This window comes from Erpetoichthys calabaricus, chromosome 5 (assembly GCF_900747795.2).
Source record: "Erpetoichthys calabaricus chromosome 5, fErpCal1.3, whole genome shotgun sequence".
NCBI lineage: Eukaryota > Metazoa > Chordata > Cladistia > Polypteriformes > Polypteridae > Erpetoichthys > Erpetoichthys calabaricus.
Genome location: NC_041398.2, coordinates 134,581,384 through 134,597,043, shown reverse-complemented (window position 1 = coordinate 134,597,043; position 15,660 = coordinate 134,581,384). Strand labels below are relative to the sequence as shown.

At 38.7% G+C, this 15,660-nt stretch overlaps 1 protein-coding gene across 13 annotated transcripts in view; it reads right to left on the bottom strand.

Annotated features, from left to right (window-relative positions):
• slc7a2 (solute carrier family 7 member 2) overlaps positions 1 to 15,660 on the bottom strand; it is a 277,877-nt gene that overhangs the window by 71,016 nt on the left and 191,201 nt on the right. For 12 of the 13 annotated variants that reach the window (XM_028802059.2, XM_028802061.2, XM_028802062.2 and 9 more), the window contains one exon: positions 15,533 to 15,629. The exons of the other annotated variant lie outside the window; for it this stretch is intronic. The gene's annotated coding sequence lies outside the window, so the exon portion shown is untranslated. The remainder of the gene's footprint in view (positions 1 to 15,532; positions 15,630 to 15,660) is intronic. 13 annotated transcript variants of the gene reach the window in all.

Below are 15,660 nucleotides of genomic sequence, written 5' to 3'. Positions count from 1 at the left end.
TATACATATACATTTCTAACATACCTGGCTCAGTTAACAGTCTTCCTTCAGACAACATTTTTGAGGCCATGGTCTAGCTAAATAATTCTGGTCAATAACTGGGAAATTTCTATTTCTTCTCTGTTAGACGTTATGAATCTCAAATACACTGACTACTGAAAATATTATTCCATGCATATTAAATTTTTCCATGGATTTTCATTCTCTTCATAATGATAATCACCCTGTTCTGAAATGAGAGGCCTGGCAAAAAGCGGCATATTTGAGTATAAAGTATCTATCTATCTATCTATCTATCTATCTATCTATCTATCTATCTATCTATCTATCTATCTATCTATCTATCTATCTATCTATCTATCTATCTATCTATCTATCTATCTATCTATCTATCTATCCATCCATCCATCCATCCATCCATCCATCCATCCATCCATCCAGTTGTCTTCTCTGGTTATGCCTGTTTTAGCTTAGAATTATATTGTTAATGAGAAAGTGCTTGTGCCAAAGAGACATAACAGAAGAGAATATTAGTGGCTTTGTCCAGATTATATTGTCATTATTTCATAAATTTTAGTGTAGTAATGACCAATGGTCAGACTCAGTTCTGGCAACAGTAGTATTCAACATGGTAAGAGGGCCCCTGTTAGCCTACCCATCCCTATTTTTCTATGTTTACTTAGACTAGCCCCTATTAGTCATTCACTATGGTCTGACCAGGAGATTTTTTAAAGTAGAGCGCTAGATCTTCCACTACACACATCAAAAAACCTATTAAATGCAACAGGGTCTCCAACATTATCAAAAGCAATTATAGTAAAAAAAAGTAAGTATAAAAGTAAGTATAAAAAAGAGTCCACTTTTTTTTTCAAGTATACCGAAAGAAGTCACTGAGTCCAAAGGCTTCAAGAAAACCAACTTTATTCCCATTAAAACAGGAACAGTCAGGGTATTTATTCAAACAGAAGCTACCACTTCAATACACACAGCAAACAAGCACTAACAGGGCCAGGTCAGTGGCCGAATTAGGATGTTGTTCAACCATCAGGCGACAGCCTCGTTCACGGCAAGGTTGCAAACTTACAGTTGTCTCAGTGGCGCCATACACCTGTAGTTGCCTTGGCTATGGACAAGCAGTCCTCAACAGATATACGTGAACTTCCTTGCGGTGTGCAGCACAGTTGGGGAGGGTCTCAAAGGATCTCAACAATCTCACAAAATCTATTTTCAATGTATATAGTTTTCTATATGGAGTATGCTTTATCTCCCTATGACTGCCTATTTTTATTCCTTTCACATCTGAAAGATATGCATGTCATTTGAATTTTTCAACTCTGAATTAACTCTGAAATGAATGAACTCATCTAGGGTCTTGGCTTGTGCTGAATGCTGCTGGGATCAGCTCCACCTTCTCTTGAACCTTGAACTGAATTAAACAGGTTGAAAAAATGGAAGGGTAGATGTTCTATCATGTCATGAAAAATGAGATGGGTGCAAAGCAAATACTGTGTAGACATTGTTTCTATTGACCAACATATAAAAGTTATTTTATTATTATTGTTTAATTTTATTAATCAAATCAATTAATATTAATGTTCAATAACACTGCTGCATACTTAAAAGTATTCAAGACATTGGAGATTGTGTGTGTACCTCCATTCTGAATTTTCCACCCACTCTTGGTGTTAATCTTTGGTCAATTAACTACATTTTTTTTACATACCTGAAATCACAGCTTCAGAGAAGTAAAACTGATTATATACAAGGTCCACACCCCAGTTCCTTCACAAGTGCAACAGTCTTGTCCAGTCCATAACAAGGACAAGTCCTTCAGTTGTAACCACTCAACCTTAACAGCAGGATCTGCTTATAGTTTCTCCCAGTTACATACAGAATTGTCCAGGTTTCAGGAGCAAAATCCAGATGATCCAAAAACACACCATTAACAACTATAAAATCCGCTTAAATTGGTAGCAGAACAAGATCTGGAAATATTTGCGTGAAGAAGGTGCCAGCCAAGACTTAAACATAAAATGCTGCAATCTTGCACATGTCTAATTCATTTAGTCCACTCTTTTCCTTCTCTTGTGCTGTTAAGCTGGCTTCACTGAAGTAATATTGTTTCAACAGTCAGATTTACAGGTCACAGCAGACCTCCAAGTAGACAATAAGGTCATCCCTCCCACTTGTACTTGTCTTTGTATCCTGATTGTGGATGTTTACCAGTTTATTACTAGGCACCTTCATAATAAAAATAATGCTGGCAAAACAGCAACTGATCAGGTTTCAAAAGACATGCAATATGTTGGCAATTGCCAATAGGAAAAATACATTTGCTGTCTTAAAAAGAAGGGTCAAGATATTTTTACTTTATATAGCATCTTCCAAATTCATGTGGTAGTGGAACTGAACAGAATGTACTGTATATATTTCATCTCTGATCCTGTCACATTTTGTATAGAGTCTGTAAGTTTTTAATCTGTGTTTGTGGGTTTTCATGCTTTCTCCCACATGTCACATTCATTAGATCAATTAGTGACCTAAAGTTAGCAGATACGAGTGAGTGTGTGGGTATGTGAGATTGTGATCTGTGATGGCTCCCACAACATTTTAAATAAAATGCAGGCTTTCTAAAATTATTTGGAACTGTAAAATATTTTGTAAAAGTATGCCAGAAGTCACCCTGAACAGGGGGCCCATCTATTGCAGGACCCACTTATGCAACAAAATCCAAACTTACAAAGGGCAAATTTGGAACTTTTAATTATTTTACATCCATTTACTGGACTCCCTAATCCAATTTTATGTTTGAGACAAGTCCTTCTCTGCCATCACTGGATCAAAACAAGAACTAAGCCTGGATATTTTATCATTCTGGAGTTTTTAATGTGTAAATTACAGGCTTGTAGTTGTTTTGTAATTTCATTTTCATTTTGAGGTTGTAATTACATGTTAATGTAATTTTAATTATATTTTGCACCTCCATTTTGAATTTTGTTTTGGCTCATGAGTGGTATGATTTTGTGTATTTCTGAATGGCATTTGGCTATGCTATCCTGCTGCTACAGTGAGGCAGATGGCACATGATGTCATCAGGTGACCGCTATTTAAGATGGTAGCAGGTATTAGCAGCACTCAATCTTCTAGAATACAAATTAAAATCTTTTGTATTTTTAACTAGCAGTAAGTCTTTTTAGGGAGTCAGGACTTTGCTTGGAAATCAACTTATAACAGTCCAGGTTTTGACCTTAGTCCATTTTGATCAGAGGTGACTGCTCTAAGACTACAAGGGAAGCTCTGTCTCCTCTAAAATATCTGAAAAAAAAAAAAACGAAAAACTGAAATTGTACAAGACACCTAAGATAAGGGGGGCTACAGATTGACAGCTAACATATATCTATCTGCTAACTCACATATCTAGTTTAGGGTTACATGGAGTCAGTGGGTCTCTGTCCAGGATGGGCCATGTGTCTACCAAATACCACATTCACACTCACTCTAATCTGGCCAATACAGAGCTGCGAGTTAACTGGGAGGAAAACTGGGGCACCTGTAGATATGAAAAGAAAGAAGTGCCCAGACCAGGATCTAATCCCAGGACATAGGAGATGTGAGATAGCAGTGTGACCACATTGATATTATGCCCCCCTTGTTAGCTGACAACATACAAGAAATACAAAGTAAGAGCAAATAGAAATGACTGCAGTCATTCCTGCTGTATCCTCATTACCCTTCGATGTGTGTCTGTTTTAAATGTACAAAGAATAAAGTATACAGTATGTCTAAACTGCACAAGTGAACATTTTGTGCTAATGAAGCAAGCTGTATGTCAAGAGAAGTATAATTCTTTCATGGAGAAGTAGCTTGTCATATCTTTAACAAGACTTTGTTTACTTAGCAGAACATAATTTATATGGCACACATACAGCACAAATTAAGTCATAATGCTAAGTTCATGCAACGCCACCTACTTATAAATGAAGGCTGATGCAGGGACTGCAGTTTGTTTTCAATTTTGATTACAATCTGTGTGGGTTTTCTCTGAGTAGCTGTAAGATTGTCAGAGGTCTCTAAATTTGGCTAGTGTAAGTGTCTGCATTGGTGTGGCCTGAGCACTTTAGCTTTGCAACCTAAGCTACCAAGATAAGCATTACCTTCTCAAAATGAAGAGAAAGCAAGTTTGATTTTGGTTGATGGAGGAAACTAAAGATAGCATCTGCATATATGTGTATATATCTATATGTATGAGCGCAGGCACTATCATTACCACTATCATCTACTTCGTCCTTCCCAGCTCCAAGAAAATGCCCAATGAGTGCTACTGACTCTGCTCCTTCCAGACTGAGTCCTGTAAAGCTGAACATTCCCAGAAAGAGGTGTCTCGATTTGGTACAAGGCAGAGCCCCTCTAAGCCAGACCCGCTCAACTCAGCAACAGTCATGAGATAAAAGAAGGATATAGCCTGTGCTTTATTATTTTGTATTTTTGGACCTGATCTTTATTCATACCTGACTACAATAATATTGAAAATAATATGAAATTTGGGAGGATGTTGCATCTTTAGCAGTAGGCATCTGCTAGGAACGGACAATTCGATAAACCAATATTTAGGGGTAACCCCCACCACAACAGAAAAACTAAATTCCCAAAATCTTAAGAATGCCTTGACTTAAATTTGGTGACACTGTATAAAAAGAAAATTAGACAACTTGTGATCATTTTATTTGTTGATATTTTATACTGTATGTAATAATACTCTAACGAGTAGGGCATTCTAACACACCATGTCTCCTGTTTCGCCACAGCACTGATAGAAATTGCACAGAGAAATGGGTTGTGCTGATTTATACAAATGAAGACCATCTATAGAAGAAAAGAAAATGAGCAAAGTGAAAAGAGCAAAGAAGATGCATTTAGCAAGTTTTTGCCAGGCACTGTGGCTGTGAGTATAGTCAGTCATATGCAACAGATTCAATAAGAAAGGTATTTAATATTTATTATCCCCCATCCGCTTCATCTTATATGCAACCTTATGCAAATGCTAAATGGGGACTACAATTCCCATCAGCCAGTGCACTGCTGCAGACAATTTTCTTGATTTTCTTGATATATAATATTTTTGGTTTTGCTATCAGGGGTGAGAATGTAGCTGTGATCTGTTTGTCGAAAATTTAAAAAGTTGGCAAGTTATCTCTGGCCAAGCGGAAGGTATGTACACTCCAACCTCAAACGTTGCCATTGTATGTGATCATGTTCAGCTCTGATGGGAGAGTGTCTCCCGCGTGGGGAGAAGAGCATATAGCCATGATATCTCTGTCAATGAGCAGGTACCGCTTAAAACAGACAGCTGTGATCTCTCTCTCAAAAATGTCAAACGTTACTCTTTTAACAATCTCTAGATGATAATGTCTGGTGAACAAACAGGTATGGCTAGCAAAGCGGAGGCAAGGTACGCTCCAACACGTGACAAGGGGTAGAGCAACTTGAACAGACCACCCGGCTTCCTACTCCTGAGGTCCTGTGTCCCCCTTCCCACAGCCCGTAGCCTGTCTCTTGGATTTGCGCAAATAAATTGGTGCAGCAACCGAACTATACTTAGCATAATGAGAGAAATCGCAAAATGTTCAAGCAAATTATAGAAAAAAACCCAATCTAAATTCGTTAAGTAGTTCTCTCATGGAAAACAGACGGACATTGGATTTTTTTTTTTTTGATCTTTATTTCGCCTTATACAATTTCTTGTATAAGGGTCACAAACGTCTCGGATAACATATAAATCGGGTTACGGCCAAAAAGTTCGCCAAACTTTTGCATCTGTTCACGACCACACACTTGGGTGACGGACAATCCAGTTTCCCTTCCGGTTCGTACGCGCCGATGATTTCCGCACGTGTTCAGTCTCTCCCTGTGCAGCGAGCGAGAGAGAGAGAGAGAGCGCGAGCATATATATATTTACATACAGCTCGTATGGTCCGGAACGGATTAATTGTATTTACATACAATCCTATGGGGGAAATTACTTCGGGTCACGACCAAATCGGGTGGCGACCAGAGTTCGATTACGAATTACAGTCGTGACCTGAGGTTCCACTGTATTAGGAATTGGTTAGTTTTCACATACCACTTGGGGTCAGAGCGCAGGGTCAGCCATTGTACAGCACCTCTGGAGCAATTACAGGTTAAGGGTCTTGCTCAAGGGCCCAGCAGTGACGGGGATTCGAACCGGCAACCTTCTGGATACCAGCACAGATCCTTAGCCTCAGAGCCACCACTCCGCCTCATATTTTATACATATATAGAAGAGTAGGGGAAGAGAGTCCCTTTGGTGAAACAAGCACAGATAAAAACAGGGAGAAATATCACACAGCATTGTGGATTGCTTTGGCAGACTGGGGATGTGTCACATGTGACAATAAATATGAGATAAATTCATTGCACTACATTTTATTATCAGTGCGTAGCCTTGCATTTTTCGAATTAACCAACAGAGCTAAGCCAGGATTAAACAGATTTAAGTAAGATTTTTTTCTACAGCTGATGGAGATACGGTTTTCAGAATCCATATTACTAACCGAGAATGCTAAACCGGACGCAGGCACATCCGGCAATGGGCCGTAGCTGCAAAAAGACGTACTGCGCAGGCGCAAAAAGAGTCCGCGAGAGGCGGATGAGGGGCCGCGAGAGGCGGACAAGACCACAGAAAAAAGGAGTGAGCACAGGAAAAATGGAGAAATGAGGAAACGCAGGCAAAGCACGAAACACATTGCACACGAAACTAGACCCAAAAAAAAAAAAAAAAAAAAAAGAAGGAAAAATGGAGAAATGAGGAAACGCAGGCAAAGCACGAAACATATTGCACACGAAACTAGACCCCAAAAAAAAAAAAAAAAAAAAAAGAGGCTCGCGCACAACAGCAAGGCACCCCCCCACCCCCTACAGGCACCGGACGGGACACACACCAAGAGGGGAATTCAACAAGCCCATGGAACACAAAAAAAAGAACACAAAACCACCCCACAGACCCTACAAGCAAGGGACGGGACACACACAAAGAGGGGGATTCAACAAGACACAGGAACACAAAAAGAAAGAAGACGCTCGTGCGACAACAATCCTCACCCCCCCCCCCCCCACACACACACATCCATAAGAAGTGACACCCAAAGCCACATATTCTAAAGTGAACATCAACACCTTCACACTAGACAGCATAGGTGTCAGCATTGGTGGATCTCCTTACAATAAAGCACTATTAACCGTTCAACTGCAGAAAAGGAAACATATTAACAGTGACTGCGATCCTCCTTATTACTTATCCATATTTCGCATGCTGAGAAAGAAACAAGTCATGAATACACGGGCACGGGTACAAAACGAAAAGGAAAGGATAACAGGAACAAACACACGAACACGAAAGAAACAACAAAATAGACGGCTATGCAGCATAGGTGGATCTCATTACAATAAGGCACTATTAACCGTTCAACCGCAGAAAAGGCTCCATATTAACAGTGAGTGCAATACTCCTTATTACTTATCCATATTTCTAAAAGAAAAAATGACTCGACTCCAAAAACGCAAAGCTCAACTAAAGCTTCTAACTAACGATGTACCTAAAAGTAAAAACTTTATGAACTGCATTAGATCCTACAATACTTCATTTAATATGCACAAATCTACATCCTAGATCCACATGACGCAAACTATCAATCAAAGTGCTGCATCGCAACAGGCACGGATTCAAAACGAAACACCTCCCGTCTCAGACATACGTTAATGGCAGCGAAGGCTACAACGGGCTTCTCACACAGCACAGGCAAATCGATTACAGCTCCAAAACAACACGTCCCAAATACTACACATGCAACAACGCGCCTCTCAAACGGCACAAGCAAAACATACACCAGGAAAATTCATTCGGATTAATGAATGTCATTTGCAATCATTGTCATTCAGTTCACTTCCCTGAAGAAACAACTGGCAATACAAGTTATACATTTACACGTTGTTGTCAAAAGGGTCAAATTAGACTGCCTTCTTTACATTCATATACTGAATATCTACAGAAGCTTATAACTGATGATGTACCTGAAAGTGAAATCTTTATCAACTACATTAGATCCTACAAATCGGAATCCACTATGAACATTAACAGTGGCACTGCACGTGACATCCGTCTTGAAAAAATGTTTATTGATGAATGTTCAATGGCATGAACAAACGTTTATGAATAATAATATTCGATTTGGAGGAAAGGTACTTTTATGAGGAGGAGATTTTAGACAGTGATTAGCTATTCTTCCAGATACCATGCACTCAGCTATTGTTCAGTGCACCTTAAAATACGCAGACAATTGGCATTGCTTTCAAAAGATACAGTTAGTAAAAAAGATACGATGTCCAGAACCAGATCATAACAATTGCTTATTACAACTGAGAGATGGTACACTCACGAATACAGATGGACTTCAGCCACATATTATTACAATTCCTCAAGCCTTTATCTGCGACGACTTAGTTACAGAGAGATTTGGAACAGCAATCTCATTAGACCAAATGCCCCTTTTAACACAACGCACTATATTATGTCCAAAAAATATTAATGTGGAAAACATAAATACCCAAGTCATTCCATTACTTCCTGAAAAGACACAACTCTTTGTAAGCTCTGACAAACTTGACTCTGATCACAACAATAACCATCTTAAATGACCTTACAAGTTCTGAGCTGGAATTACCTTTTACACTTAAACGGCGTGTACAAAGAAATTTTCAAATAAACCTTTACACTGTGCCACACACTTTATTGTTTGCTTTCTATTTGCATCATCTACACCGTCACACTATTCTATATCTCATTCATACATCACGCTCTTTGTCATTCCCAACACCAGGGGTTGGCGAGCGAAGCGAGCAGGGGGCGGAGCCCCCTAGTGTGGTAAGAAGAGAATAAGAAGGTGCTTTTGATCGAGTAAAAGAAATTAGTAACTTTTGATTTTTTAGTTGTTGGACATTTATTCAAATCCACTGTATACTAAGGCAGTACTATTTTTAGACTTTGATGCCAATTGAGAGTAGTTTTTAGCTTTGAATGAATTAATTTTAAACTACCTTTGTAACATTAACAGATAGGGTAGCACATTGGTAGCACTGCTGCCTTGCGCTAAGGAGATCAGGTTTCATATCCTTATGTGGAATTTGCATGTTCTCCACGTGTCTGCGTGGGTTTCCTCCCACTGTCCAAAGGCATGCAAGTTAGGTGAATCCTGGCTTGGTCTGGATTAAGCGGGTTAGACAATGACATATCATTAACAAATTCAGCATTAGTATGGAATTCTGCTGCAACAACACCAAAGACTATGTAGTATAGAGTCTAACACATATGATTAACCAAAGTCACAATAACTGAGGCCAGTTGACTTAGAAAATTGTAACACAACTAGTAATTTATATATATAAAATACAAAGCTGACTGACTGACTCACACAAAAACAAAAATTAAAAACTGCAAATATTGCATACGGAAAAGTACATAGTCAGTTACATTGCAGTTCTAATATATAACCAACAGCACTATAACTGAGGCCTGTGTAAAGCTGGATAACACAGTTAGAACCAAAAGATATGTTAAAACCTCAATAATGAAAACACAAAAATGGCAAGCAGTAAAAACATTTAAATATAAATGTATTGATAGACTATTTTTAAATATTCTTGACATAATTTTTGATGAGATGAAATATTAATATTTGGTGTTCACAAGTTTACTGGAAACGCAGCCATGGTGTGATACAGGATCTGTCTGTTATGATAAAGAGATACCATGTCACAGAATGGTAGTTCTCCTTACTCAGGGAGGGTTATCTGGATCCACCATAAATGTAAACTGCCTTGTCATGTTCTAAATATCCATTTTCCATTTCCAACCCACTGAATCCGAACACAGGGTCACAGGGGTCTGCTGGAGCCAATCCCAGCCAACACAGGGCACAAGGCAGGGAACCAATCCCGGGCAGGGTGCCAACCTACCGCAGGACACACACAAACACATCCACACACCAAGCACACACTAGGGCCAATTTAGAATCACCAATCCACCTAACCTGCATGTCTTTGGACTGTGGGAGGAAACTGGAGCACCCGGAGGAAACCCACGCAGACACGGGGAGAACATGCAAACTCCACGCAGGGAGGACCCGGGAAGCGAACCCGGGTCTCCTAACTGCGAGGCAGCAGCACTACCACTGCGCCACCCTAAATATCCATCCCTCCACTTATTTCAAACTCATTTCAATTAATTCAGAGTTTGGAATTTTAGCGGGCTGATCCCCAGGGCACCATGAGAATGTTATGCAAAATAAAAACAAAATGATAGGAAAGTTTCTGAAATTTGCTAATTTAGTAAAAACATAGCACTTTTGGTAGAGATATTTACCCACAATATGCAACAAACCGGGAGAAAGAAAATAAAAATCCTTAGCCAGAATTAAACCTAAGTCTTGTCTTGAATATACAGATGCCTGCTTCCAAATGTTAATAAGAACGTCTTTTTTTCCTATGGGTTTAGTGGAAAAACTGCTACACTGTGAATTGCAACATTTCTTTGGTCTGGCATCACTTTTGTACTTTTTATTTAAATTGCTCTACGGACTCTTTTTGCCACACTGGAATGTTGAACAGAGATGAAACAATATTTATTCAAATATGAGAAGAGAGTAATTAAAACATCAGTATACAACAAAAAATGGTGTGATCCTAGACAAAAAAAGCAAGTGACATAACCATTCCAGCTATGTGATGTAGTTTGCTTCTCTTGTTCAGACATGCTTAAAAGAGGCCAGCATGTCTACTACTATCATGTCACAGAAACTATAAAAGCCACAGAGTCCAGAACACAACTGACTTACAGAGCTCAAGAAGTTAGCGGGGCTCACTCATTTACACATCACACTTATTATAGGGGCCTGCTCTTTTTTACTAATCTCTCAGGCTTACACTTCCAGGTTGGAGAAAAGATAATAGAAAATGTGTAAAGCATTGAGGATTACTGATGTCTGAACAGAATTCTGTTTGAAAGTAACCTTTGTCCTATTACACACCTTCAAGATCCTTGTAATCTACTTGTACAGCTAGGTCAATAAATATTTGGACAGAGACACCTTTTTTCTAATTTTGGTTCTGTACATTACCGCAATGAATTTTAAATGAAACAACTCAGATGCAGTTGAAGTGCAGACTTTCAGCTTTAATTCAGTGGGGTGAACAAAACGATTGCATAAAAAGATGAGGCAACTAAAGCATTTTTTTAACACAATCCCTTCATTTCAGGGGCTCAAAAGTAATTGGACAAATTAAATAACTGGAATTAAAATGTTCATTTCTAATACTTGGTTGAAAACCCTTTGCTGGCAATGACAGCCTGAAGTCTTGAACTCATGGACATCACCAGATGCTGGGCTTCCTCCTTTTTAATGCTCTGCCAGGCCTTTACTGCAGCGGCTTTCAGTTGCTGTTTGTTTGTGGGCCTTTCTGTCTGAAGTTTAGCCTTCAACAAGTGAAATGCATGCTCAATTGGGTTAAGTTCAGGTGACTGACTTGGCCATTTAAGAATTTTCCACTTCTTTGCTTTAATAAACTCCTGGGTTGCTTTGGCTGTATGTTTTGGGTCATTGTCCATCTGTATCATGAAACGCCGCCCAATCAATTTGACTGCATTTAGCTGGATCTGAGCAGACAGTATGTCTCTGATCATCTCACAATTCATTCGGCTGCTTCTGTCCTGTGTCACATCATCAACAAACACTAGTGTCCCAGTGCCACTGGCAGCCATGCACGCCCAAGCCATCACACTGCCTCCACCGTGTTTTACAAATGATGTGGTATGCTTTGGATAATGAGCTGTTCCATGCCTACTTCATACTTTTTTCTTGCCATCATTCTGGTAGAGGTTGATCTTGGTTTCATCTGTCCAAAGAATGTTTTTCCAGAACTGTGCTGGCTTTTTTAGATGTTCTTTAGCAAATTCCAATCTAGCCTTTCTATTCTTGAGGCTTATGAGTGGCTTGCACCTTGCAGTGCACCCTCTGTATTTACTTTCATGCAGTCTTCTCTTTATGGTAGACTTGGATATCGATATGCCTACCCCACGGAGAGTGTTGTTCACTTGGTTGGCTGTTGTGAAGGGGTTTCTCTTCACCATGGAAATGATTCTGCGATCATCCACCACTGTTGTCTTCCGTGGACGTCCAGGTCTTTTTGTGTTGCTAAGTTCACCAGTGCTTGCTTTCTTTCTCGGGATGTACCAAACTGTAGATTTTGCCACTCATAATATTGTAGCAATTTCTCAGATGGGTTTTTTCTGTTTTCACAGCTTAAGGATGGCTTCTTTCACCTGCGTGGAGAGCTCCTTTGACCGCATGTTGTCTGTTCACAGCAAAATCTTCCACATGCAAGCACCACACCTCAAATCAACTCCAGGCCTTTTATCTGCTTAATTGATAATGACATAATGACGGACTTGCCCACACCTGCCCATGAAATAGCCTTTGAGTCAATTGTCCAATTACTTTTGAGCCCCTGAAATGAAGGGATTGTGTTAAAAAAATGCTTTAGTTGCCTCACATTTTTATGCAATCGTTTTGTTCACCCCACTGAATTAAAGCTGAAAGTCTGCGCTTCAACTGCATCTGAGTTTTTTCATTTAAAATTCATTGTGGTAATGTACAGAACCAAAATTAGAAAAAAGTTGTCTCTGTCCAAATATTTATGGACCTAACTATATGCTCCAGGAATCAAATAAGCATATTCACTGAAATAATTTAAATCAAATAAAGACATTAAAATGTTCCACACTATTACTTCTTTGTGTGCTTCTCTGCAGTGTTGGTAAAGTAAGAGCATCACTGACCCAACTGATTGGACTAAACGTATAGTTGTTTAATCTACACAATCAATACTTGGATAACAAAATGTGGTATATTGACATGTTAAATATGTGCAGCATAATGACATAACCCATCAAATCACCATGTGACTGGCACTAGGCATAGCAACTGCAAACAACTTGACCACAGCCATATAAAGAGAATAATATAAAATGGAATAAGCAAAAACACCCCAAATTTCATCAAGATTTGATGTTCAAGATAAACACTTTTGTCTTTTCCTACATTTCTACCAATTACCAAACTATAAAAAAATCCCAGAATTTGTACAGCTTTAACAAAATTTTTATGTATCCATGTTCTGACATACCATTCAATTTAATGGATTTTCCACTGCATTTAGGGTAGTTTGTTATTTCATAACCCATAAAAACATCCTAAATGTCATCTGTTCTAAAACGTAGAATCACTGGACCTACAAGTTATGATGGTATATCAATGTAAAATAGGTTGGAAATTAACAAAAACTGAGATTTAGAACATCTACAAAGGTTTTTCAGAAATAGGTCCAAAATGATCCATAAGGGACAGCACTGAATCAATATCTGAAGACAATGTAAGGGAGGCTATAAAGATATTATGAAAATGCAATTCATAGTTAATCCAGCCATATTTCTGTGTCCAATCATGCATTCCTTTGTCTATAATTAAAAGGTAAAATAAGACTATGGCCATGCACCATAAATAATAAAATTAATTTTTAATTGTAATACAGATGACTAACTTGCACATCAACTGCCAATCCAGTAGAAACCCATGTAGATACTCAAGCCTCAGTTTTGTTACCTATTTTCCAACAATCCCGTGCATATCAAGTCAAATTCAAATGTACTCTTTATGATAAGACAGTTTTTTTCTAAAATCTGCAGCACAAATTAAAAAACACATGAAAGGTTCTGCTAATCAATAAAATAAAACCTGTCTTCAAACATGTAGAAAAAAAAATCAGCAGCAGACAACCAAGATGATTACATATGCAATCAAGAAAATCCAGGGATATTACTTGTATTTATACCTATAAATCTATGTTAGCCAAAGTTTGTTCCAGCAGGAACAGAAGTCTGAAACCAGCTCTGGTCTATACACCAATACTCTTCCTCTTCCTCTACACAGCTACTGGCTCTCATATCAGGACCAATAAAGATTTTCCAATCTGACTGCATATCTTTTGATTGAAGAACAAAGCAAACATCCCTCAGCAGAACTCCATTAGGATGGGGAAAACATGCACATTCTTATATCAGACAACCCCACCACAAATCAAAGCAAATCTAAATGCTATGAGATAATACCATGCTTCCCAAATGCTTCCCAGAATTGCCAACAGTATTAAAATCCATCCATCCATTTTCCAACCCGCTGAATCCGAACACAGGGTCACGGGGGTCTGCTGGAGCCAATCCCAGCTAACACAGGGCACAAGGCAGGAACCAATCCCGGGCAGGGTGCCAACCCACCAGTATTAAAATATAAACTTCTTTTGTACTGGTAGCTTTGTAGTGCAATTGGGGACAATGGGACATCCTCTTAAATTCTGTATCACAGAAAAAAATTTGTACCTAATCCAACTCCTGCTCTTTCTGAAATGCTGCATGTACAAAAAAAAACACAAAACAAAAAAAACAAGTGGTAAGTAAAATACATCTTGCTAGATAAAGGTTGGTCATTTCTTTATCATTGAAAATGTACAACTTTAGAAGAACTGGTATTGGTGCTGCTGCTAGACTCAGCTGTGACTGCACCCTTTGTTTTGAGTTGAGCTGTGCGGCATGAAAAGTGGAACCAGAAGAGGCTAAAATGTAGGCTACCAAACTTTTATCTAGGCAGAGTTCCATATATGTCTTGAAAAAGTAGAAGTATGACCAACAACTTGCTATCCACTGACTGCCTGTAGCACACATTCTTCTGGAGCTGTTGGGCTGTTTATAAAGCCACAAAGTGCAGAGTTTGGGATGCAGTCATTTAGGATACTACATTAAATAGCATTCTATATTTTGTTACAAAACTGAGTTTTGCTTTTGAGAGAAAAAAATGTAATTGTTGAGATTTATTTCAATGACCATGTATGTTGAAAATTAAAATTGTGACAGTAACTGCAAGTCACCAAACACAACTTGGAAGAAAAGCCCTCAATTGCCAATGTCAATGATAATTAAAATATTGAATAAAACGTTCTAAACTTAAACTCAATGAACAGTCTAAAAAACACATGCCATTCTTGTAGAACATCCATCCATCCATTTTCCAACCCGCTGAATCTGAACACAGGGTCACTGGGGTCTGCTGGAGCCAATCCCAGCCAACACAGGGCACAAGGCAGGAACCAATCCCGGGCAGGGTGCCAACCCATCGCAGTCTTGTAGAACAGTGATTCCAAACCTTTTCTATGCCCCCCCACCCCTAAAAACTGTTTGTTTGCACCCCCTACAAAAGTAATATAACATTTGAAGATGAAGAAGTCAAATTTAAATTTTTTGAACCACGTACAATACTGTGAGTGAACAAACTGAAGTAATAAAAATAAGCTTTTAACTTTCATAAAATGCATAAAAAGTGCATAAAATGTAAATATAAATTGAACAATTTACCTTTATAAATCTCAGTAATCTTGTAAATATGTCCCCCGTGAAGCTTAGACACTTGACTGATGATCTGGGTGTTGAGGATCCCACGATGAATCAAGTGCTGCAAGGAAGTGACACACAATCAACAGAGG